The 24,211-nt window shown below is 37.1% G+C and overlaps 1 protein-coding gene across 3 annotated transcripts in view; it reads right to left on the bottom strand.

The window, feature by feature from the left end:
- The window catches only part of LOC108968692 (GTPase-activating protein CdGAPr), a 204,431-nt gene that overhangs the window by 104,302 nt on the left and 75,918 nt on the right, over positions 1-24,211 (bottom strand). For 2 of the 3 annotated variants that reach the window (XM_018932861.1, XM_018932862.1), the window contains exon 4: positions 9,839-9,853. The exons of the other annotated variant lie outside the window; for it this stretch is intronic. The gene's annotated coding sequence lies outside the window, so the exon portion shown is untranslated. The remainder of the gene's footprint in view (positions 1-9,838; positions 9,854-24,211) is intronic. 3 annotated transcript variants of the gene reach the window in all.

The following is a 24,211-nucleotide window of genomic DNA, read 5'->3' as shown; positions in this document are numbered from 1 at the left end:
TCGTTTTTTGAGTGTTTTCGATCAATACTTAGGGAGTATTTAGGTATCACAATGGACCTGCATTCTCAGTGGATACCCCCTTGATCCATTTTTGGATGGACCTTTTAACCTAAGCTATATTTTCTCAATGTGTTTTGGTTTGTATAATATTTTTTGTTTGATTACCTGAACAAAATCTGGATGATTCGTGTATCTCAAAGACAATTTATTCGAAGATTTGAAGACAAATTTCTTCATGTGCTGAATCAATTGTGGCATTGTATAATATGTTCCATAAACTCATGCATAGTAGAAAAGCCTCTAATTACAAAATTTGAAAATATTAACATAGAGCTTAAAAAATTAGAGTCTTAAGAACACAGATAAAATTAGAGTTTGTTACAAATATTACTTTTACAAAGTAGTTTAAAGGCTATTTCGAAACAATTAAAAATTTGAGATCAGCTGAAAACAAGATTTTCAGACAAATTTGACCGAAAGATCGGTTTTTCTACTTTGAATCAAGTTTGTCCATAAATTTCGCACAGAATCGCGTTTGTGTTTTACAGTTTTGTTTATGATGCAAAAGCTTTGACGATTTTAACCGTGGAAAAAATACAACAAATACTTTGTTTATAATTTTGTGTGTTTCAATGGAATCACGCTTAAGATATCGATGCAAAATGTTTTGGGGGGGCAACTTTATCACAAACATCATTATATCTTATTACAAAGCATTCAAAGAAGTTCATGAAATGGACAAAGACTTCCTTTATGCGCGTCGTCCATCCACCTCTGTAAATGACGGCAACATCGAACTTTTTAAAGAAATTCATCAAGATGTCATCGGAGAGACAGGAGAGGATCTCAAGAACTCTTTTTGGATCGACTCAACTCATTTCAGATAATACTTTGGATATGAAACCTGTCAATGCAATTAATGGTGGCGAAACGTGAGTTTATGTTATGACGATAAATCTAGCGAATGGTGCTTTAAAAATGAGCCAATACCAAAAAAAACACCTCGTCAAAGTCGGCCAGAAATCAAAGTGATGTTAATCGTTTTCCTTAATTACCGTAGTTTGGTGCACCATTAACTCGTTTTCCAGGCTCAAGTGTTCTTGAAGGAATAGTACTTGGCTGTTTTCAGATGTCAACTTCCGGATTTGTCGGCAGACAATTGATGAATTTCTCACTATGATAATGTGCCGTCAGAATCCAGCATAATTATGACTGATTTCTTAGTCAAATATAAAACCTGAGCGGTGAGCTCAACCACCGTTTTCGCCAGACTTGGCTCTCTGTGACTTTTTTTTATTTCAGAAACTGCAATGCACGCTTTGGGAAACGCGCTATGAAGCTAATTCTGGATCTCAGTCTGGATAAAATTTGCGATCGCATATATGAAGAACATAATGAATTTGGCAGCTCTAGCGTGCTTATAAATATGACACGCCTCCACACAAACATGTCCATAAAAACTTGTAACGTTCGAGTGTTAGCTTGAGAATATAGTGGCATAAAAGCTTTCAACAATCAACTCAAAAACCCTGAAACTTAATTCTAATTGTAATAAAATTTACATATGCAAACTACTCGAAGTCATTCATTTTAATTATCTCGAACCAAATGACAGGCAGCACATTCAGAGCAAGTTCAACTGCAACGAGCTACCGACTACAAACTATATGCTACATTCCTACATTTTGTAAGCTAATATTTTTAACAAATTGCTACTACAAATAATTAGGAATGTTAATAGACAACAGTAATATAATCGTGTGGTTAAAAAATATGTGAGTAAAACAAGAAGAATTTAAGCTAAAGGCGCAGTCAATTAAGAGAGTAAGCGCTAACCGCAAAAAACACACGGAGGAAACGATTTGACGTTGGTTAATGTCATAGGAATGAGTCTAAATGTCTTATGTAAGAATGTGAAAATTTGATATCTGCATTAAATATTTATGAAGCGTGTGACATTTATTGTTTTTAAATCGCGTTCCGTGTAATTGATGAGTCAATATTTTCTTTAATTAAAATAGAAATGTGTGAATCACATAATTCATCAGATGAGCTGTTGGATGATGGATTAGTTGATTACACCATATAATTGTGGCGTTCGAAACATTTCGTCAAATTATGAGAAACAATTGTTGGAAAACCGTCGAAGTAACTAAGAATTGCGTTGCAATTAAAGAAAGAACTGTTACAATAACAATAAAAAACAATTAAGCAATAAAAAAGTGTAAATAAAAATATGGAAAAAACGAAAAATTATAAGAATCATGTAACAAACAATGCTGCTGTTGACCTAGAAAAGATAATGCGTACATAAACAGACATTTAGAATGAATGGCATGGGAACGATAAAAACTTGTAAGAACGCTGAAGGACTGAATATGCAATACAAAAGAATAAACAAAGCGCCTTGTAATCTTGCAAGAATTGTGAGAATGAGTGAAAGAAATGTTAAAAGTTGCCAACAACTTACGAATAATAGTGGAAGAATGATTTCTAAAAAAAAACATGAAAAAATTAATAATAAAATGAGTAAAATGAAATAAATGCAAAAACATTAATTAAATAATTTGTTCTATTTTTCCAAACGGAAATAATTGATTAGGTTGAGCCGACAATCAGATTCAATTGATCAATTCAAAAGTCCCCGGTCTAACACATAGATGGCGCTACTAGAATTAAATCTGTTTCTTAGTAAGCTGTAACCTTTAAAGGGCGCGTGTATAAATTCTACAGCGATCAAATCATCTGTTTATCAATTACAATATTTTGAGTGGAAGAACTTTGGTTATTATGAAAAAAATTTATAGAATCGAAAAAGGAAGGCCCCATTATCTGCGCCAATTACCGTGGGATAAGCCTCCTCAACATCACATATAAACTTGTATCGAGCGTATTCTATAAAGAACTGAAGCCCGCCATCAACAAACTAATAAGATCCACATCAGTGTGGCTTTAGACCTGGAAATTCAACAACTGACCAGATATTCACCATGCATCAAATTTTGGAAAAGTACCATGAAAACGGATCACACACATAACCTCATCGATTTTTAAGCTACTTTTGACAGCACGAAAAGAAACTGCCTTTGTGCCGCTATGTCTCAATTTGGTATACCCGCAAAACTGATACGGCTATGTAAGCTGACGTTGGGCAATACCACAAGCTGCATCAGGATCGAGAAGGTCCTCTCCGAGCCGTTCGCTACCAAACTAGGTTTCAGACCCTATCGCGCTTATCGTGCGACTTCTTCAATCTACTACTGGAGAAAATAATTTGAGCTGAATAAGAAGACCTCCACTTTGAGAGATGAGGTGGAGAAGGTCCTTTCACTGTTGTTAACTCGGCTATAACTGTGTAAGCTATATCTACGCTATTAAAGAAGAAGAAGATGTTTAGACGTGGTGAAATGAACATCGAAGACGGTGAACGAAGTCGGCGATCAAAAATAGACGAAAATATCAAAAGAGTCTACAAAATTATTTTGGATGACCGAAAAGTGAAGTTGTTAGAGATAACAAGCAGTCTCACGATATCAACTGAACGTGTACATCTTATCACTCACAAATATTTTGGTATGAGAAAGCTTTCTGCAAAGTGGGTGCCATTCGGGTTTACTTTTGACCAAAAACAACGACGAGTTGATGATTCAGAGCAATGTTTGGAGATGTTCAAACATGGTTGAGAAACATGGCTTCACCATTTCACTTCGAAGTCATGTCGGCAATAATCTGAGTGGACTCCACACGATAAAACCGTTCCAAAGCATGAAGAAACGCAACGCAAATGAATAAATTTTATTCACTACCTTAGAAAAGAAAGTACCATCCACAGCAACTATTACATAGTGTTACAAAAAAAAGTGATATTTCAAAAGGGCAATACACCGTCTCACAAGTCAGTGAAACCGATGGCAAAATCCAGATCTCAAAAGAATCAAATAACATATCGTACTTCAAAAATAACATCGAGAAGTTGGAGGGTCACTATAATCAGGGCATCACCCTTAAAATAAGCTATTTTAAATTAAAACACGAAATTTGGAAAAAAATGTGTTTGATTATGGTGGCCGGGGACTTTTCAATTGACACGTTAGATCTACTTCGCAAACGTCATGCGAATTTGACGCTAACATCATGTTCTTTAATATGTTTTCCTTCTGAAGGTCCCAAAGTCGTTGATCAATTTCATAAACTCGCAGTCGGCGTGAACTCTCCTAAGGTCAAGAAAATCTTCGTCGGTTTTATGCGGCAGGATTCGTCCAAGTTGGCGTTCAATGAAAATATGTTAAACATTTAAAGGAAGGTCTGAAAACTCGAGACGAAATGTGACAATGCTACAGAGCGAGCTTCTAAGGAAGCTACGACGAACCCTTTTTCACAGTGATTACTTTCATAAGAAACTCTTTCTATGGTAGTGGAATCAGTAGATCTCTACTATCCAAACTGTTCTAAGTATACATATATAGATATAACTTCTATAACATACCAAAGATGCGGAATATATAATTTCATAACACTCGGATTTGTATCTGTAATCTTAGCTACCTCCCGACAAATTAGCAATATCGTTTTGCTTAACTTTAAATCGAGGGATATGTTCGGCCAATTGGGACAATTTTGTATGTTATTAGGTCTTGCATGTAGTTTTCACATGACAGAGTGATATGATACTCAGCGGGTCCGGCACTCGCAGTGACCAATTAAAAAAGAAATACATACATTTGGTTTGTATTTTATTTTTATTAATTTTAAAGTACAAAATGTCTGAAAATAATCATACATTCCAATTCACTTTTGCTCGATATGAACACCTTTTGCCTTAACAGAACACTTTCCCGATAATATATCGCATTTACTTTGACGCCAGGCTCGATGAAAACAATTGGAGAGCGCCCATCTACGGTGGCAGCGGCCCAAACCATTCTTTGTGGCGGGTGCTGCCTCTTGGTGGCCAACCGATGACTTAGATTCTCGTATGAACCTATCGTTTTCTGAGTTTACGAATTGCTCARTTGGAAAAAAATTTTCGCCAGAAAACAAAATTTTCGGAATTTGACCGTTTTCGGCCGAGCGAAGCAACTGCTTGTTGCTGCTTCGGTGTGAGATCATGGGCTTTTTGGCACTTATAAGGCTTGACCTTGAGCTCATTTTTCAATATGCGTCGGATGCTGCGGTCGGATATTTTCAATTCTTTAGCCATTTGATTGGTACTTCGTCGTGGATTTCGCTCAAGGCGCTTTGCGCACATGACGTTGCAGTCTTTTGATGACCACCTCCATGGCATTTTCCGATGCTACCTGTATCATTGTAACGAGTGATGGTGCGATAAACAAAAACCTTATTGACATTAAGGTGTTTGAGCTCACGAACAATTGCTGGCTGGGATTTTCCAACTAAATATATTATAAAGCCATCACACTATTGCGTTTGAATTCCATCGCTGATCACTTTTTTTTTTTTTGCGTTCTCTTTTGGCAAAACACTGTTGTACACTTCTGAACGATACTCCGAGCTGCCATTCAGCAAATTCATAAACTGCTGATTCTGGTTCGACAGCTGCGCGAACGGTAGGCGGTAGGCGGTAGGCAGCTTCGAGTGCCGGACCCTGTATAATATGTGACCTGGTCTACGAAAAGGGAGCTAACGTGCGAAAACTAGTTTTCTGGGAAACAGATGTTAAAAAAAAGCATCTCATCTTCCATCCGAATCAACTAAAAAGTGAAAATTGATTTTTTGACACCTAAGCCCCCTTTCCGTAGACCAGGTCACATATAGTAAACTATACCATTTTCTTCAATGAGAATAAGAAACACCTAAAGCTCTGAAGATGGTCCCCAGTACTGAAAACATTACCATGTTTTAAAATTCTTCTGCGATAAAGGCGACATTATTATCGAAAATAATGGAAATTGTTGAATCCGACTCCACAGCAAAAGCGATCCATTTCTGTTGCGATAGGTACTGATCGAATAAGGATAATATCGAGGATAACTATGAGTGTGGTATTATGAAATTACCTTAAAAATTACAAGATGTAATCGGACAAAACGCTGCATATTTTATCTGATTCGCATCATTATAACTATTCTAAATGAAACCTCTTATTTATTTGAAAAATAATGGATTTGGTGGAAGAGGTCAAGCCTAAGGCTTTTTAAAGATTGCTTCCTTTGTATGAATAACATAAAGTAAATGCCATAAAGCAACAAATGAAGACTTTTCGATGTAGAATCGAATTCTGGGAATCCAAATGCTCTTTGAAATACAAAGAGCATGCCATGAAGAAGAACAGCTGTGTAYTGTTAAAGAAATGAAAAGCTGTAGAGACTTCTATGATAGCAAGAATTTATGCTACACATTCTACGACACCAAGTGGTAACTAAATTAATTGGAGATAAATGCTTTCAATACAATTGAGCATATATATTTTATTTTTTTTTTTGGCGCAGAARTTTCTATTTTTTTTTTTATAAGAATGAGTGTGTATGGATATGTGATACACAGTTTCAAAAGTGCTCTTTCAACGCCAAAACACGTGATTTAGTTAGCTTCGATATAAATGGGAAGAACGCACCAAATATGACAGTATTGAATTGAAAATGAAATGAAAGAAACAAGAATTGAGAATGGAATTGTATGTGCTACTGCACAATGAAAGCGAAGGGGCAACAAAGCGTAGGGGGCACGACACACACCATCATTCATTCGTAATTAAAGTGCCAAATTTAGAAAAACTTAACAAGCGCTAAAATGTGTATTTTTGAAACGTGCAGCGGCGTGGCGCGAGCGGAAGTTTATGTATGTATGTATGTATGTATGTATGTACACATTTGAAGAATATTTTAGTGCGTTGTATTGGGAGAGAATTGTGTGGAGTCGTGAGCCGGGCGCTAAAAGCACGTACAAGTAGTATTTAAGAAAACATATGYATTTACTTATATGCACAWACATATGTTTGTACATATGTATTACCAATGCGTTAAAAAATATTATAAATACTTGGTAGCAAGCATACATAGCAACTAGCATATAAAAATATCGACACTGGATCGCTTGCTTCTCCAATGGTCAATTAGCACACAATTTCCACCRCAGAATGATCTTAAGATACAAATTAGCTAGATACGAAAACTCGTAAATTAATAGCAAATTCTCGGTTTTGCGCATAAGCACTTAGGTACGGTTGTGGGCGGAAAAATAGTGTCACTGATTTTTTTTATAAAAAAAAAAAATTCTTGGCAACCCCATAGCCGCGAATTAATGTGTTTTTCCAGAAAAGCTGTTTTCCAAGCCGTTGAGGGAAATTTCGGCGAAACAGTATGACCGATGGCCTTGAAATTTTCACACGACCTTCTAAGAAATATTTATTTGGCCGGTAATGACGGGTGATCCAATAGCAGTGGAGAGTCGATTCGGCACGTTCGCAGCTACWCGGACTGACRTATGGAASGAGATGGCTCATTTTACGCCTAGATATTAAATAGAAATACAGCTTGCGCATGAACTGAAGCCACTAGAACTTCGCAAGGGTCATCGCTTCACTCTATAGGCTCTTGTTCAAGTTCAACGAAGATCAGACGTTTTCGAGCTAAATTTTGTTGAGTGCTGAGGTTCATTTCTAACTCAATCAGTATGTATACTCGTACAAGCAAATTTCCCACATTTGGGTCGAAGGGCAACCTGAAGAGAAACCAGAACGCTTTGGTGTGATTTGTGGGTCGATAGCATCATCGGTCCATATTTCTCCAAACACGACGCCGGAAGAACGTAACCGTCAATAGTGACCGTTATAGCCCCATGATGACCGACTATTGGTTACCTTAAATTGAAGCTCATAATCTCGGCGACATGTGGTTTCAACAAGACTTCCCACACATCAAATCAATTAATAGATTTATTGAGAGAATAAATCAAATAATTTCACGTTTTGGGAAGGTGGACACCAAGATCGTGTGATATCAAAATGTGATTTAGTAACAATGAAGACAACTTAAACATCGTCAAAAATGCGTAACCGAGAAAACAAGAGTCACACACTATTTTCATTCCCAGCAGAGAAGAATGGATCAATGTGTTCTGTGATATACAGTTCCAACGGCACCTTGCAGCCTCAATGCAAGTAGGAAGTAACTAGGCCCTCAGTGGTTAAGCGGTTAATATCATCTGGGAAGGCAGTAATGTAGAAATAGAAGGGAACGAAAACGTCGATGAGCTGGCCCGTTCGAGGTCAGTTGGGAACACAATTCAACTAAGTTGTGCTGACATTTCAGCTCTATCAAGAGTTATTTGAAGCAATGAACCCTAGAGCAGCACCTCAGCCCTTGGAACACTACTAACTCAAGACATAMCATAAAGTCACATTAGGGTTGAATTAATGGTCGACAGATGTAAACGCTTCTATTTCTAGACAAAAGGAAACTTAGTAATATGGTAGGCATCATCCAGACCTTAAAATTCTATCTTTATAAAAGTGGATTCGAAGGAATGCAGAACATGCGCGGAAGATCTTTGCGCATGCCCAGCCTGCAGGCGGATAAGACGGGATATTTTCCACGGCTCTCATTGCTCCAAATTAAAAGTTTTTTTTTTACAAATCGACTGAGTTGCTGGATTAGGTTTAATTTGGTTATTATTCAGGAGTACAATGATTCACTCATTGGCGTTAGAGCCAAAAATATCTTCAGAACAAAAAATTTGTATGCGTGGTCGTATTATTTTACCCATCACTGTAGTATATGACTGAAATAGTCCTTATAAGTTTATGTGTATGTGTTTGACACTAATCACTTGAGATAATTCCACAATTTATAATCAAAGCACAGCCTCAACGCCGAATATCGCCAAGAAGCATCAGCATACACATTCACACCGTAGGTTCTAGCACCTTATCGCGTCTACTTTAGGCGATCGCAATCGAAGTATTTATTATTCCAGCCAGCTGTCACTAAAAATAGTGCCGATCTATGCCGCATACAGCCAATTACAGCACTACACACRCATATACATGTATCATTTGCACGAAGTGTACTCGTTTCGTGAGTGTGTGTTTGAGTGGCTTGTTGGCAACGCAATGTGCCAAAACAATTTGAAAACATGTCAAACTGTCAAGTGGTAAAAATAATCGATGGTTAATTTAAGTGTGAATATTTTCTTAGCTAATCGAAGCAAATGAAAGCCGATACACACTTATACATAGACAAATACATATATGTATATAGATGTACTTATTTATAGTAAAATAGATCGACGCTTGGCGGATTGATTACTTTTCCAGTTAGTACTATTAAATTTGGAATTTGGTAGATTGRCGACCTTAGAAAGTGTTTAGCGTTGTTCAAGGCAAGCGATCAGCGCTCTTTTATTGAAACTGTAAATATTGTGAGAGTCGTAGAAACCGAAGTTCCAAAAAGCAAATATATTTTGCACGAAGTTGATTGAAGTTTGAWCGAAGTTGGAAAATATACACCAAAGAAAGTTGAGCGAGCTCTCTAAGCTCGCAGAAAAAAGCTTTTGCAGTGGGGGATATGCTTATAAGGTCCCACTACCTTCTCGCAGATCGATCCCTGTTCCAATTAGCATCAAACACTTTTCTCCAAACCGATTGAACCTCGCACAGAAATGGCCACACTCCAAACTTATTACTGTAGTGAGTTACCCGAGCATTCTTACACATTCGGATAAAGTTTGAAATTGTGTAGTTTATAATAAAAATATTGTTATATTATATATATTATATAACAATATCTTGATCTTCATAATAATTGATCAGAGCATATACATCATTATCATCATAATTCAAATTTTATGTAACAAATTGTGTTCTACAGATGAAACTTACCATCGCAATTGAAATCTGTAAAACAAAAACAAAAATTATTATTAGTGATAGAAATAAATATGATAATAAAGAAGGTAAACAAAAATGCAAAACGCTTAAGTATTTTAGATATGAGAGTTTTARATTTTTTTGAAACAGAGCTATGGCCTATAAAACAACTCTAAAACTCCCGTTAAGCTTATGTTTTTGAAATATGGTAAACATTTCGAGAAAATAAACTTTTCTGAATTTGCACAAATACCGAACTCTTTCTGAAATCCCGAATTAAATAGCTGAAAAGAAGGTTTGATTGTGATCGTACTAGATTTTTGGCAATGATTTTTTGATAAATATAATATCTTCTCTCTTAGTTTTCGATACTCTTTACCAACTCAATAAGGTTGCGGATCCATCTAAGTTCTTTTAGTATACCACTTCCCTCCCTTTTAGTTGTCGAAGCCATTCAATAGCTCAGAAAGTTTCCGGATATGAGTAGAGTTCRCAGATTGCTAAATATACTTCTGACAGTGGCTTTTCCTTTAATTTTTGCTTTSATTCTATCTCAAACTTTCAACTCTGAGATGTATTTTAAAGTCTTACTATTTTCGGATTAGAGAACAAACACAAAGTKTATTCAATCGAAAATCGTTTTATTGTTATTCAAAATATTCTCCCTTATAATCTATATACTTTTGAAAGGGTTTGGACCAATTTTCGAAGCACCTTTGCCACTCTGATTGAAGTATCTTCTCGCTTATAATCTGAACGCATCAACCGCCTCCTCAACGTTGACCTATTAGTTAATCTTTTAAGTGTGYGAATTAAAAAGAAGTCATTCGGTCCCAAGTCAGGACTATACCGTGGATGACTCATCAATGTTTCAGTCGATGAGAGTTTACATTGTCGTGGTAAAGAAGAATTTGCCTTCGGTGGTTGGTTTTCCCGATTTCTTTGATAAACAACTGGMAATAGATGGTTGTGCATCACTCAGAATTTATTGCTCTGCGTTGTTCTAGTGATATGGTTGCGATATACCCAGTTGTTCCAAAAAAGCAGGGAATTTCCTCGAAAGTATTTCGTGTCGAACAACTTTTGTTGAATTCGGCTCATCTGATGACGTTTGTACAGTCGATTGCTGTTTACTTTCGAACTCATACGCGTAAATCCAATATTCATCACTTGTTACGATGTCAAAGGCGTGTTTCGAAATACCGTTATTTTTTTTAACATTACTCTCGACCAATCAACATTCAACGTTCAGGATTTAACGTGAACAAATGTTTTTTACAGTCAAATATTGAATGTATAGTATGGTATGCTGGTCCCACTATTGCCTATAGTTGTCTCTATCTCCCGATAGATCACACGACGATCTGGCAAAATTAGTTTGYGCACAGCATCAATAGGCTTCAAAACAAGAACTGATTTTGGGCGACTTTCACAAAATCCATGTTGGAATGATCTACGACTTTGATTGAATTCACCATACCACCCATAAACACTTCATCGACAAAAACTTAATTAAATACATTGACACACTCTGGCTGAGCTAATCCACGTCGAAAGTTGTAAAACCTAATGGCGAGAAAATATTCACGATGTAATTCCTTTTTTGGTCGCGTTGAATATTCCAAGTTACTGTAAAGAACACTGCTAGCTGCCATATAAAAGGCAATCTACGTAGTACGAAGTACTCATAATATCCATAGTTAGGATCTCAATTGATACCAATAACTTTGTTCCGGATCTCAGAAAATTGTTGTAAAGTCATACTTCAATCATTATCATGGATTCAGATCTACAGGTCTCTTTTATTATTATGCTTTTTAATCGTTGTTATCACAGGGTTTTCAAAACGACCACGCAGCYGTGTTGCCGTATATTCAAAAATGGTTTTTGGAATAATGGTTTCAYRACTCATGTGATGCATTTGTTATGAYTTTCCACATCCCCTTACAGTATATGTTTTCTAAATAATCGAAATTTGTTGAAACAGTAGGTCTAAAACAAAGATAGCTGGATTTTACCGCGCTATTAATTGAAGTAACGCAACTTTTAATAATACCAAAAGTTTTCACGAAATCTTGAATAACCTTATCTGGTCTCTTCTCAAGTATTCGTTGAAATAGCTTAAGACAGAGGCAAAAACTCAACAGACCATCTAGACTTTAAGATCTAAGATTTATGCAGACGGAGGAGAAGACAAATAATAGACGAAGCCAATAATATTAAATGAAGAAGATATTATCTTCAGAGGAGATGAATTAAGAAAAAGTTCGCGCTTATGGAAACAGACGGGAAAATAAGAAAAATTAAAACTATAATTTAACTTCTATAATTAACAAACGTAAAGGTTCTCCCAATCAATCAAACAGCGGACAGCCACRCACGACAAAGGGAGGAAATTAACAAGCTCAAACACGGTGCAACAACAAATGTAACTACAAYAACAACAATACCATTAAGGCAAGTTTACAACTGCGACAAAATAACTTGACTATCTTTTAATTGAATTGCGAATAAATTGTAAACTTATCTATACACAACAACAACAACAYTGACTCAATGAGCAAGCGAGTGCAGTCGGAATCAATGGGTTCGCACAAAAGACCGGTTACTGGGGCACATACAACAACCAAGCGCATGTTTAAGGAGAGTGCTCAAGCGCAGAATAAGAAGCAGAAGACGAAGCACTACTTTAACAGAATGCGATGAAGATGACAATGCGCAGACTGAGCACAAAACTATAATAAAATTGAAATACAATGAAAAAGAAATTGACAACAAAATGAGCAGAGAAATAGCAAAAGCAACAACAACAAAAATAAGAACTACAAGCAAGTTACGACAGCAACAACAAATACACTGACATATGCAGCAACTATGTAAGTAAAACTTGCAGAAACTATAGTCGAGGCGGCTAGTCAGCCAGCTTGAGCAGGTAATAAAGCAAAGGCACGAAAGACATTGCGAGGCAGAAGACAACAAGACAAGACATTGGAAATGCATGACAAAGAGACGATTTTTATTTATAGAACCGCAATAGACCAAGCAAATGGCGTTTGTTGGGGCCAAATGAAAATGTGATTGCGTCGGCAATCAGCAGTGACGCTACACGAAGATGGAGCGCTCGAACGATGAGACGGAGTAGACGTGACAATCAAGCTACAGTGCAATGTGAAGCTATTCGCATGCTTTGAAGCGATGGGTGCAAGATAACAACGAAATGGGAAGCACTTAGAAAAMCAAAATCAAAAGAGAAAACGCTTACTTCGGCTGCACCGAAGCTAAAATACACTTCACAAGAGCTTGATTTTGATCCAACACTTTGTATGRCAGCTATATACTATAGTGCTCTGATCTGAACAATTTATTCAAAGATTGTACCGTTTACTTGGAYAATAATCCGAGTCGAATTTCRTGCAGATCCCTTCTYCAATAAAAAAKTTTCCCATCCTATATGGGGGTCCGAGCAGAACAATGTTGTCGCAGATTCTGTAGTAATTTAAGCCAAATTTTGTGGCTTTCTCAAAGAAATTCSCATACAATGACTTGATTTTGATSGGTCTGTTGGTAAGCTGATATCGACGGCTCTGACAAATGAGCAGTTTCTTGAGTAGAAAAAGGCATGTAGCTAAACCGACTCAGCTCGTCAAGCTTCTTCTCCGAAGTTTTCTTCTTGGAATTACAATATTATTGGCAAACTTTATATATGATATATTGTTCAGGGTATAAAAAGTCATCAWGCACGCACGTCTGCCTCGATTTTGTGATATGTGTAGCTGCACCGCTTGGCTGCACGCCTGGGTTGTTGGGGCACATCGCAAGGCAAAGCGACAAGCAGAATAAATGCGAAATTTATAGACCATGCAACAAACAAACAAGAAAAACAAAAAATATATCTAGCAAAAAAAATTGGAAATTAATGGCAAACCAGAGAAATGAAACTACAAAATAAACAAACAGCAGCAGAACCAAGGAAATAAGGAGAGAAGCGATGTGGGAGACGGGGATCGAAGAAAAATKTGCAGCGTAGCTGATAATGTGTGGAGCCTATGCAATGCTGCCACCGTTTTGAGAAGTTTCACGACGCCGCGCATAGCACAAATGACGAATGAAGAGCGCCGACCTGGCAGTAGAACGCGAGAAGCAAACTCTCGTTGGTTGGGTGCAAGCAAATAGGTGAAGCGCTTACTTAATAGCGTACTCAGCTGTTTTAATTAATAGGAAGCATATTAAATTCTGATAGTCTGCGGTAGGATAGATCTGGCGGCCGTATAAGTTTCCGGATGGAAGTTGAGAGCAGCACACTAAAAAAGGTAATTATGATTAAGCTACAGGACCATTTAACGGTATTATTGGCCATAAGCAACCTTAGAGCAATAAATGGAAGATGAGATCCATGGAYTAAGAAGCAAGTTCTCATTATTCGTTACTTTTTACCTTAACACGTTGGCTGCCAGTRTATCATCGGTGATGACGACAAAAAACAAAACTACACCCAGGTGGCACTGTGCCACCGGTAATACACGCCTAGGCCAAAGCGCAACATGTATTTTTTTGTTTGACAGCTTGGGAGTACATTTTTGACGTGAACACCGGAGATATGCTGGCAGACAATGTGTTAGGAGACCTTACATCTTATTCGCTTATCATACTGAGAGGCTTGACTGTAAATTACTACAAAGTGCTATGTATGACCCGATTATAGGTTGTATTTTCAGTCATAACTTTGAAATAACTTGAAGATATCTCATAGGCCCCTGAACCGTATATTTATAGTCTTCATTAATCTGAGCCTTGTTAGATCCTCTACAAGGCCATCTAATTCCCTCGAAAAGGTAAATCAAGAATTGTAATTCGAAAAAAAAATGTTCACAAGCCAGGCTTTGCTTCTTAGCTTACCAGGAAATAGAATCGTCATCTGTATGAAATTTTCATAGAAGCTTTAAACTTCGGCTCATATCAGAGCTACGGTGATCAATTGTCTTGTCAAAATTACAGTTTTCAAATCTATTAAAACAAATATCTTTCAAAAAAGCACACAAGTTCCCAATTTGAAAAACATGTATACTCAAAGTTCCTGAGATAACAGAACAGACMAGCTTAACCATGTTCTTTCAAAAATTCAATCAAGGCAAGTTGTTCAGTGTAATAATATAACCAACTACTCAGGAATCACTATATTCGAGTTGACTGTAATAAAGGATATTTAGTTGCCAAGGGACAGATCTCCTGACWAAGGCTACTTTTGTAGCGAGTTCTCCTTAGAGCAAACTTTTTTTAAATTTTTCTCATCAGTTGTTACTCTGTCTCTCGGTCTTCTTTTCTCTCTGCTCGGTCTATTTCTTTCTTTCTCTTTCTATGTCTTTCTTCTACGAATTTGGTACGCAAATAGTCGATAATGCATGTTTCGAGAACCAAACCGACTAAAAGGTAAAAACCCAACTAATGGAGCTTTATTTTAACAAGCTTTCAGTATTTACTTTCAATTGACGCTTATTGTATTCAGAGTTTAAAAGAGAATATGTCATTCACATTCACTCAAACATTTAATCAGCCAGAGCGTTGCTTGGTCAGTTCAGTGCAGTTGTTGCAACAGTGTTGATATCAGATAAATTGGCTTTGTAGTTAAAAATATGAAATATTCGACTTTATTTTCATTGCTGATGAATTTTTTAATTCAACATTTTGCCATCACAAATGGGAGAAATTAAAACTCAATTAAAAACAAAAGCGGTAAGAGCACGAATAGAGAGAGATTACAAGTAAAGTAAAAACCACAGCAAGAGTATTAATGAGCAATCAGGCAACATGTCACATGTCAGAGATGACGAAAACGATATAAAAAAGGATTGAAAAATATAATGCCAGCATTGATTATGGATATATATTTGTCGACTAAAACATATATAGGATGAGCTATGATGCTCAACTGTTTGCCATTGTAGTTCAGCTATATAACAACATATGCACTAAGGAGCGATTAAAATTAATGAAAGAAAATAAAAAAATACCAAAATCGTGTTAAAACGGTAGCAAATGTTCATGTAGAGGCACAGAACTCGAGGTTTACCACCTYATCAAATTTAAACCGGACTGSTCCGTTTAAACTGCCAAATTAGTAGAGTTTGCTGTGTATTTGGCTGTTGAGTTTAATCTCCATATATGAAATAGTAAGCATTTGACAACTGTTTTTTTACGCAGCGAAAGAYTTTTCCGGCCATRGAAAAAATTTAACAAYGAGTTTGCTTGAATKTTTATATTTCCAACTAAATTACGGTAACGGAATTGTTGAAAATGTTGCAAGAGTGTCATGGAAAAYAAGTATTTGAGTATCGCCAAGCATTCAATGAAGGTCGTGAAATCATCGTAAACTTGCCACATACGAGTCGTATGAGAATAACATCGAAACAGTTAAAGAAACAGTGCTAGAAAATCATCGAKCTGGTATCAGAGATAACTGAGGATCTCAACATCTCTTGTGAAGCGACACAGCACATTTTGGTTAATGTTTTGGGTGTGGAGAGTATCAAACTCGTACCAGTTGTTCGCAGTAGATGGTAGAATTAAGCGTCTGGCTATGTGGGAACAGCTCATAGTGGATGATTCTCTTCCAATCCCACCAWACACACAGCAAACCCTTSCTKKCCGTCAATCCCGGCTTGGCCACTGTTCGGGACGATTCAATTCATTCAGTCTTCGACCACGACCTTTTTTTTCATTTGATATTGTCGTATGTGATCCATTTTTCGTCGCCAGTCACCATTCGCTTCAAAAATGGGTCGAGTCCGTTCCGTTTCAGCAGCATATCGCAGACGTTGATTTGGTCCAGAAGTTTTTTTTTCTGCGTCAAATCGTGGGGCTCCCAATCATTAAGCTTTTTTGTGTATCCAGACTTCTGCAGATGGTTTAAAATGATTTGGTGTCCAACTCCCATCTTCTAAGCGATGTCACGTGATGCCACATGCCGGTCTAACTCGATGTTTTCCATGATTTGCTCGGTATACGTCGTCACACGTCCTCCGCCGGCTGGCTTTCTATGGTGTCGTTTTAAACCGCTCTGAATCGTCGAAACCATTCCTCCGCAGTTCAAAGTGATAGAGTGCCCAAAAYACTAATAATCTCACGGTAAAATAGCGCGAATTTCGGCGTTAGTGAACTCCATGTTTGCACGTCTATAACTGTAAAAACTGCAATATCCAAACTAATGATGCATAGCGTCGTTTTGTAGGTTATGTCAAGACCTTTCAAGGATGAATAGTATTGCCAGATACGAGCTCTGTAGCGCTTTATACATAGCCGCGAAATTCAAAARACAAAAAGGCGGAAGGAAAATATTTGACAACCTAATATTAGAATGAAGTCCGAATTTCCGTAAAGGTTGATTCTGGCAACAAATTGCTCCGACAGATTGAACCAAAGAAATTTCGTTCTATWAGAAGTCTCTGACATTTATATTAATCTATGAAAAACTGTGATACGAGAATAGAGTGTGTTCTGCTTATTACACTGCTTTTCGAACTCCGAAATTGAAGGCGTAAAGTATGCTTGCATAGGTAGACAGTCTTAAAGTATGATTATGATTTTGAGATAAACGTTCTGGCTCTTTAAGTATTATATAGAAAATTTTTCATTATCTTAAGTTTATATAATTATTCAATAACTACAAGTTCTCTCACTTTAAATTGAGGTTGCTTTACCCGGAAAGTCCACTATTAAATAACCTACACAAAAATGAGTACTCAGACAGTTATCCACGCGGTGAAGTCCAAAGTTTTCCAAGAACGTCTTTCCATTAAGGCTTAATCTCTACATGAACTACACTCAGCGAAGTTGGCCGAATTGAAATGGAAAGAGCGAAAGAAAATACACATCTTAAGCCCAACTGAAATTATATTCAAACTTTTCATTAAAATGTAGACTAAATTGCACAACTTCGTCCAAAATTTTCATTACATATTTGCACGCCTCCGCCGACAACAGGTGCGCRAATTCGTTTGCAAATCTTCTTGGCAACATCTTCAATTTATGCTCGGTTTCACCTTTGTCTACATTGTTTGTGTGCCGCTGTGGGTGTGCTTGCCGCAAACTTTCGAGCATCACATAACATAACATAGCACGGCATGGCATTGCATTGCGTGCGTGCCAAATTTGATGGAATGCGCAAATGTCAGCCAACCACTTTGTTGCCAAATGCACTTTTCTGTCACTTGAAAGCATGCAGCGGCGTTGAGCGGCGGAGCGTGGGTGTAACGGAAAAAAGAGTTGTGCAATTTTTGCAAAAGTTAATAGGTTCACTGAACTTTGCAGCGCAAGTRCTGTGGAACGAGAAGAAAAAGTTTGAAGTATATATACATTTTGGCTGTTGAATTCTACAAATGACGAAAAACACAAGTTTTAAGATGTCTCCAAATATTTGTCGGTTATTCTGAGATTCGAGAGTCTGATACTAGTAAACCGGCACAACCCATTACTAGAAGTTTTCATACTGAAAAATATCGAGCTCGAACCTACAACTAATAGAGAAACTCCACCACTAGGGGTTTTTAAACTATAGAATTGAGGGACTCAAGAGTTTGAAAAATTATCTTTTATCGTAGACCCTTTTATSAAGTGGAACGATCAATATTAGTGAAAGACTTAAATATTCGAGTGTGATAAGTACTTAGTTTTCAAAAAAAAGAAAAAAATATGAAAATTTCAGACAGTTCAGAGTTCGAAAAATACCCTTTAAAAAATAGGTCATATTCAATCAGAACGATCAATATTGGGAAAGACCTACATATACGACTGTGACTCTATAAGTACTTAGTTCACAAAAGGAATGAATGAAGGAACGAAACTTTTGGTAAAATGACGTTCTAATCTCATTTTAGCTCGATACACTTGACCCAGCCTGCTCCAACTTATTTAATCATTCTAATACGTGATCAGCATCACTGARAAACAGACATCTTCCATGATAGAAGAGGTCGGATCGACCCAATAATTCGTCTTAGTGGAGATCTTTGATTAATATGCCTTATTCCAAGTAGTCAAAATATATAGATCTCACCTTGTAGATTCCTTAGTGGAGATCTTTCACTATTGTGACTTACTCCAAGTAGTCAAAATATGTTAATTCCACCTTGTAAAATCAGAAAACGATTACCTTCTCCTTTCCGCCCAATTATATCTTCTTCGAAGTATGTTCACCGTAAGAATTCCGCCGTTTCGATGTTTCCTTGTTCTCTGGTAAACAYCAGTCTAGCTATGTTTCGTCCACGRTCACGGTAGGATGGAGMAACTACTTCTTTTTTTTACTTAAGCCGTACGAAACGCTTATAGCACCTTTGCGATTTTTGTCTGGAGTAACCAAATCCGACACCAATCACGTCCAAAAATTTTGTTTGTCCAATACTTCATAATAGCTCAGCTCTTTTGAACACCTCCAATCGGCGGACTTACAATACGAGATCCCGGACTTTTATCACGATATCCACCGTTTTAGTCACTTTTCAAAAACCGACATGCGACAACTTTGAAACTGTTTAAACTAATATTGACGATCGCAAAAGAAGAAGAAGAATCACTGAATGCAGCGACAAATCGCACCTTAATTTCACTACGTACTTTCACCTAAAAAAAATTATAAACTAAGTTGTCTTTACTAATTAGTCAAAGCAATATTATGAGCCCGACAAGCTCAAACCGTTCTACATGATAGTAAATTGTTTCTCKTACGAGAGAAAGATGTTGAGAACGATTTATAGGTTTCCAACTTTAAAGTAACATTTCATCTGGAAGGCTAAACAACAGTTAGACGGTAAACTTTCCCTACCTAAAACCGGTAAACCTGATCTTGTCTGCAATTTTTTGAAACAGTTGACTTTATTSACACTCCTGTAAGCCTGTTTAATATCCTTCCAGCCAACAACAATGCCAACCCACCCATTCATCATATGTGACACGTCAGTTACAACACGCAAAAAAATCAAAAAACACGAATTAAAACAGTAATAACGAAGCTTTTATGCCTGGACCACTGCCGCGATAGAAGTGAAAATCGTGGTTCTTCATGGGCAGAGGAAAATTGCTTCCAACAAAGTTTCAATATTTTTACGTGATGTTTTTCTATTGTTGCATGAACAACACAGTAACCAAGCAGTGGCAACAAAGAGCACAGCAAGCAACCGGTGAACACACCACAACACAATGTTGCACAGCGCAACAGAACACAGCATAAATAACATGTCATTCATCATCATTGTTGTTGCTATTGTTGCACGCTGAGCCACARACATACATATTTTTCCTTGGTGTAAAGTCGACCGTTTAAGGAATAAACAGCGCTTGGTGGCACATATGGCGGGTCCAAGTGGTGGCTGCTGCGCACTGTGCCTGAGGGCCTGTGGCGTGATGTTTACACAGACACACTTATGTAGTTGGTCTACATATTGTAGCACATGCAACGACATCCTGTCGCGATATTTTTCGCTTGTTTTGTCTKTTCATAAACTTTTTCCGCTTACGTTTTCCGGTGATTTTCATTAAAGGCTCTATGTACGTTCCAAAGTAAACAAGACTTTTTGATTCYAGCGCCMCCTGGTAGCGCCATCTATAYGTCGACTGGTGCGTTAGAATCTGTTATCTTCATCGATTGTCCAAGTGAGAATTTCATGATATYTCATTGARCAAAGAGCCAACAATAAATTTTGTTTTAAAGTTGGTWAAACTTTTAYCGAAATGTTTCAATTGATGAAACAAGTTTATGGCGATKATTGCCTACCCCGTTTTCAAAGTGGCCGTGAGGACATAAATAACGATCCGTGATCAACGGAAATTCCATYGAACAGTGCGTGAACAGTTTCGATGGAATTTCATMAAAAATCAACCGAAATCATCATTTAAAGTCATGAAAATGGAATTGAACATATCCRAAACATCAATTTATCGGATTTTGACCGAACATTTGGGCTTACGAAGGTGTGTACACGGTTTTTTCCGCACAAATTGACTGACGACCAAAAATTGCTCAGAATCCAACATTCAAAGGACATCATTAAAAAGGASAAAAACTTTCTTTACAATATTGTGACTGGTGACGAAACGTGGTGTTTCCAATATGATCCCGAAACGAAACGTCAGAGTGCTSAATTTAACGAAACCAAATCATATAAATATCATCAAAATACAATATCATGTAAACAATACGTGCTTGTTGTGATAGTGAAAARCAAGCAGGTGCTACAAGCTTACAGGCTTCTGATAGCTGAGCTGTAGGTAGCTGGTAGCTTACAACGCCAGTTATCTACAGAGCCAACACGCGGAGTACAGAAATTACAATTWTTTTCTAGAATGTATTCTTTTAGGTCATAAATCGTGACTTGTTTATGCTTTAGATGGCAAGTATTGAATTTTTAAGTTGCTCCTCTCTGAATCTTAATATATGTACATATCTAGTATGTAAATATATGCATAGACTCCGGTAAGCTTWACACAGTGGCTGCGCCTGAATTCATGAATGTTATAAAAGGCTTTTAACTCGGCCTCAGCTGCTGTAAGATGTTGTTTATCGAGTAAACGGGCACTSTACGTTTGTGAAGGAATACATTTGTGCTTGAGCAGGGTTTGTAGAGCTTCTTAAGTCTTAGTAATAGGATCTGAAGATTGGTAGCACGCAACCTAAGCTTAGGGAGGAGATGAAACCGACAAAATATGCATTATACAAGTAGTTATGTACACWTATGAAAATAGCTTGTGCGTGACTGAATCGTCAGGACTTCAGATCTTTGATTTTGAGAATAACTCACATATCTAATAATGAAACTCTTTTCCATATAGACCGTAACTTTCTATATAACGGTTATATTCCTTCCGGCATCTTTTTTAAAGAAATTTGGACCGATGATTCCACCGGCCCGCAAACCACACCAAACCGTTAGTTTTTTCTGGATGAAATGGCTGCTCATGTCTCTCTTCAGGTTCCAAATACGGGAATTTTTCTATTTCACAAACCCATTGAGTCAGAAATGGATCTCATCACTGAACCAAATTTGGGAAGTCATTCAATCCAATCCGAATCGCTGCGAATAGACTCTCCACGGTTTTCTGTACACTCTTACCTCTCTTACTCTTAGGTAAGAGTGCTTAATTTTCTTCACTGCGTGCTGGAATGGTTTGGTGTAGTTTGTGGGCTGGGGGAATCATAGGTCCATATACCTTCAAAAATGATGCCGGTAAGGACGCAACCGTCAATGGTGATCATTATCGTGCCATGATAACCGACTACTTGATGCCTGAAATTGAAGCTCGTGACATTTGGTTCCAACAAGATGACGCCACTTCCTATACATCGAATCATCAATTTATTGAGAGCATACTTCCGTAAGCAGATAATTTCACGCTTTGGACCAGTCGATTGTCAACAAAGATCGTTTGACATGACACCGTCAGACTTTTTCCTGGAGATATGTAATGTCCTTGTATAAAATCAATCTCACTTCAATTCAGGCCTTGTAGCAAAACATCACAGTCGAAATGCTATAACGAGTCATTCGAAAACTGGACTGAACGGATGGGCCATCTGAGTTGTAGCCGCGACCAACATTTTAAAGAGATAATCTACAGAAAATAAATGCCTATATATATATTCCCCAACTCATTTTTGCCTACCCAATGCCTCAATCAGTCATCGTCGCTATCAATTTGAGTCAATTTGGAAAATGCCGAAGTGAAATAATAATCGAATATTGTAAGGCAAACCCCACAGCCAAACTGCGTGCGGCGTTCAATTAAAATAATTTAGAAAATTAATAAGTAAATAAGCGCATAAAAAAGAAAACTCCACAATTATCTCCACTATAACTAAGTCACAAACAACAATAAAAATGTTAAATAAAAAAGCGAAATTATTGAGGAAGCGCCGTTGMCGCCGCCGCAATGATTTCTGTTTAATTTGCTATTTATGTTTTTACAATTTACTGCTATTACTCATTTCAGTCGTCCGTCCGTCTGTCTGCACTTTCATTTTATTTAATTAGTCGCTGCATATTAAATAAGTGGATTGTTATTGCTTCCTTCGCGCTTCTGGCATAGTGATCTAGCTTGTTTTACTGTTAACCTAAAGTCATTTGGCTTTTGTTGCTCTCGCTCGAGTTGTTTTAGTGGCTTAATAGTTGAAAGCTGAACTGAATGACTTCATTGCGCTCGGATGCCATCAATTTTTCACTTTTTCCGCCGACATCTGATGTTTTTATTCCATGAACAAAGTGTATTAAGTTTGGAGATCCTATAAAATATAATATATATGCTAGCTGAGTCGATTTAGATATGTCCGTCTGTCTGTATATATGTGCTCGCCTGGACCCTCAGTTTTTAAGGTATCGATCCGAAATTTTGCCCACGTTCTATTCCWCCCAAGCAAWGGATCMTTYGTTGGAACCGCTGATATCGGGYGCCTATAGGATATAGTCGCCATACATACTGTACRATGAAAGTCATGGCCTTGTAAAGAAAATTTCTTTATTTAGCACACTATCTTCASGAAATTTGACAAAGATTACTATAGCGATCACGATATTTTGCATGGTTCGTTRTTTAAAGCAACGCTACAATTTTCAAGAAAATGTTTTAGAACGAACTAGTATAGCATAAAGATTCCATACAAACCGGCCGATTAAAATAAAGTTCGGATATAGCATATTTTGTTTTTTGTGAAGGGTGTTATAGCTTCGATGCAACCGTGCGTTAGCGCGTTTTTTCATTTCTTATTTTCATTTGTGTTGACTTTTTATTAAGCTTTCTTTGTAAATTACATTCTTATCGTTTGCATTTATCTCTCAATTGYCACGTAATTTGAAAATTTGTCTTTCCTAAAATGTTCGAATGCAATTGAGTGGTAATTTTTTGTTTGTGAGCTGGTAAAAGTGTTGAACTTGCTAAATTATCACTTTGAATTAATTTGTTTACTTAAACTATTTTAAAACAATGACTACTTCCCAGATATACCGTAAAAAATCTAAGAAATAACAAAGACAACAGCACCACCTAGCGAACTCATATGAATAATATAAAATCGGATCATAATAGGGAATTCAAAAGCATAAACCAGTTTGTAGGGCCAGCTACCACAAAATTAATGCAATCCGACTGAAAATACAGGGTTTATAAATACTTCGACCCAGGATCATCTAAGCCATCATATTACATTTGATAGGTTTTTTTACCTAAAGAAGTTGCCTAGGAGAATGGAACCATTTGGAGGTTCACGCAAGTGAGAAAAGTTYTTTGAGCATCATTCAATTGGAAGTGGGCAAAAACAATTCTTTTACATATTGCTCAAGCATCTCACGACTTCCAGTCTTAGAACAAGTACCCTCTGGGTAGCCAAAAAACATCCTTTTGAAGGCG

The sequence above is a fragment of the Bactrocera latifrons genome, unplaced genomic scaffold (assembly GCF_001853355.1).
Source record: "Bactrocera latifrons isolate USDA-ARS-PBARC rearing strain unplaced genomic scaffold, ASM185335v1 scaffold_225, whole genome shotgun sequence".
Classification (NCBI taxonomy): domain Eukaryota; kingdom Metazoa; phylum Arthropoda; class Insecta; order Diptera; family Tephritidae; genus Bactrocera; species Bactrocera latifrons.
This window is presented reverse-complemented; position numbering and strand designations above follow the sequence as displayed.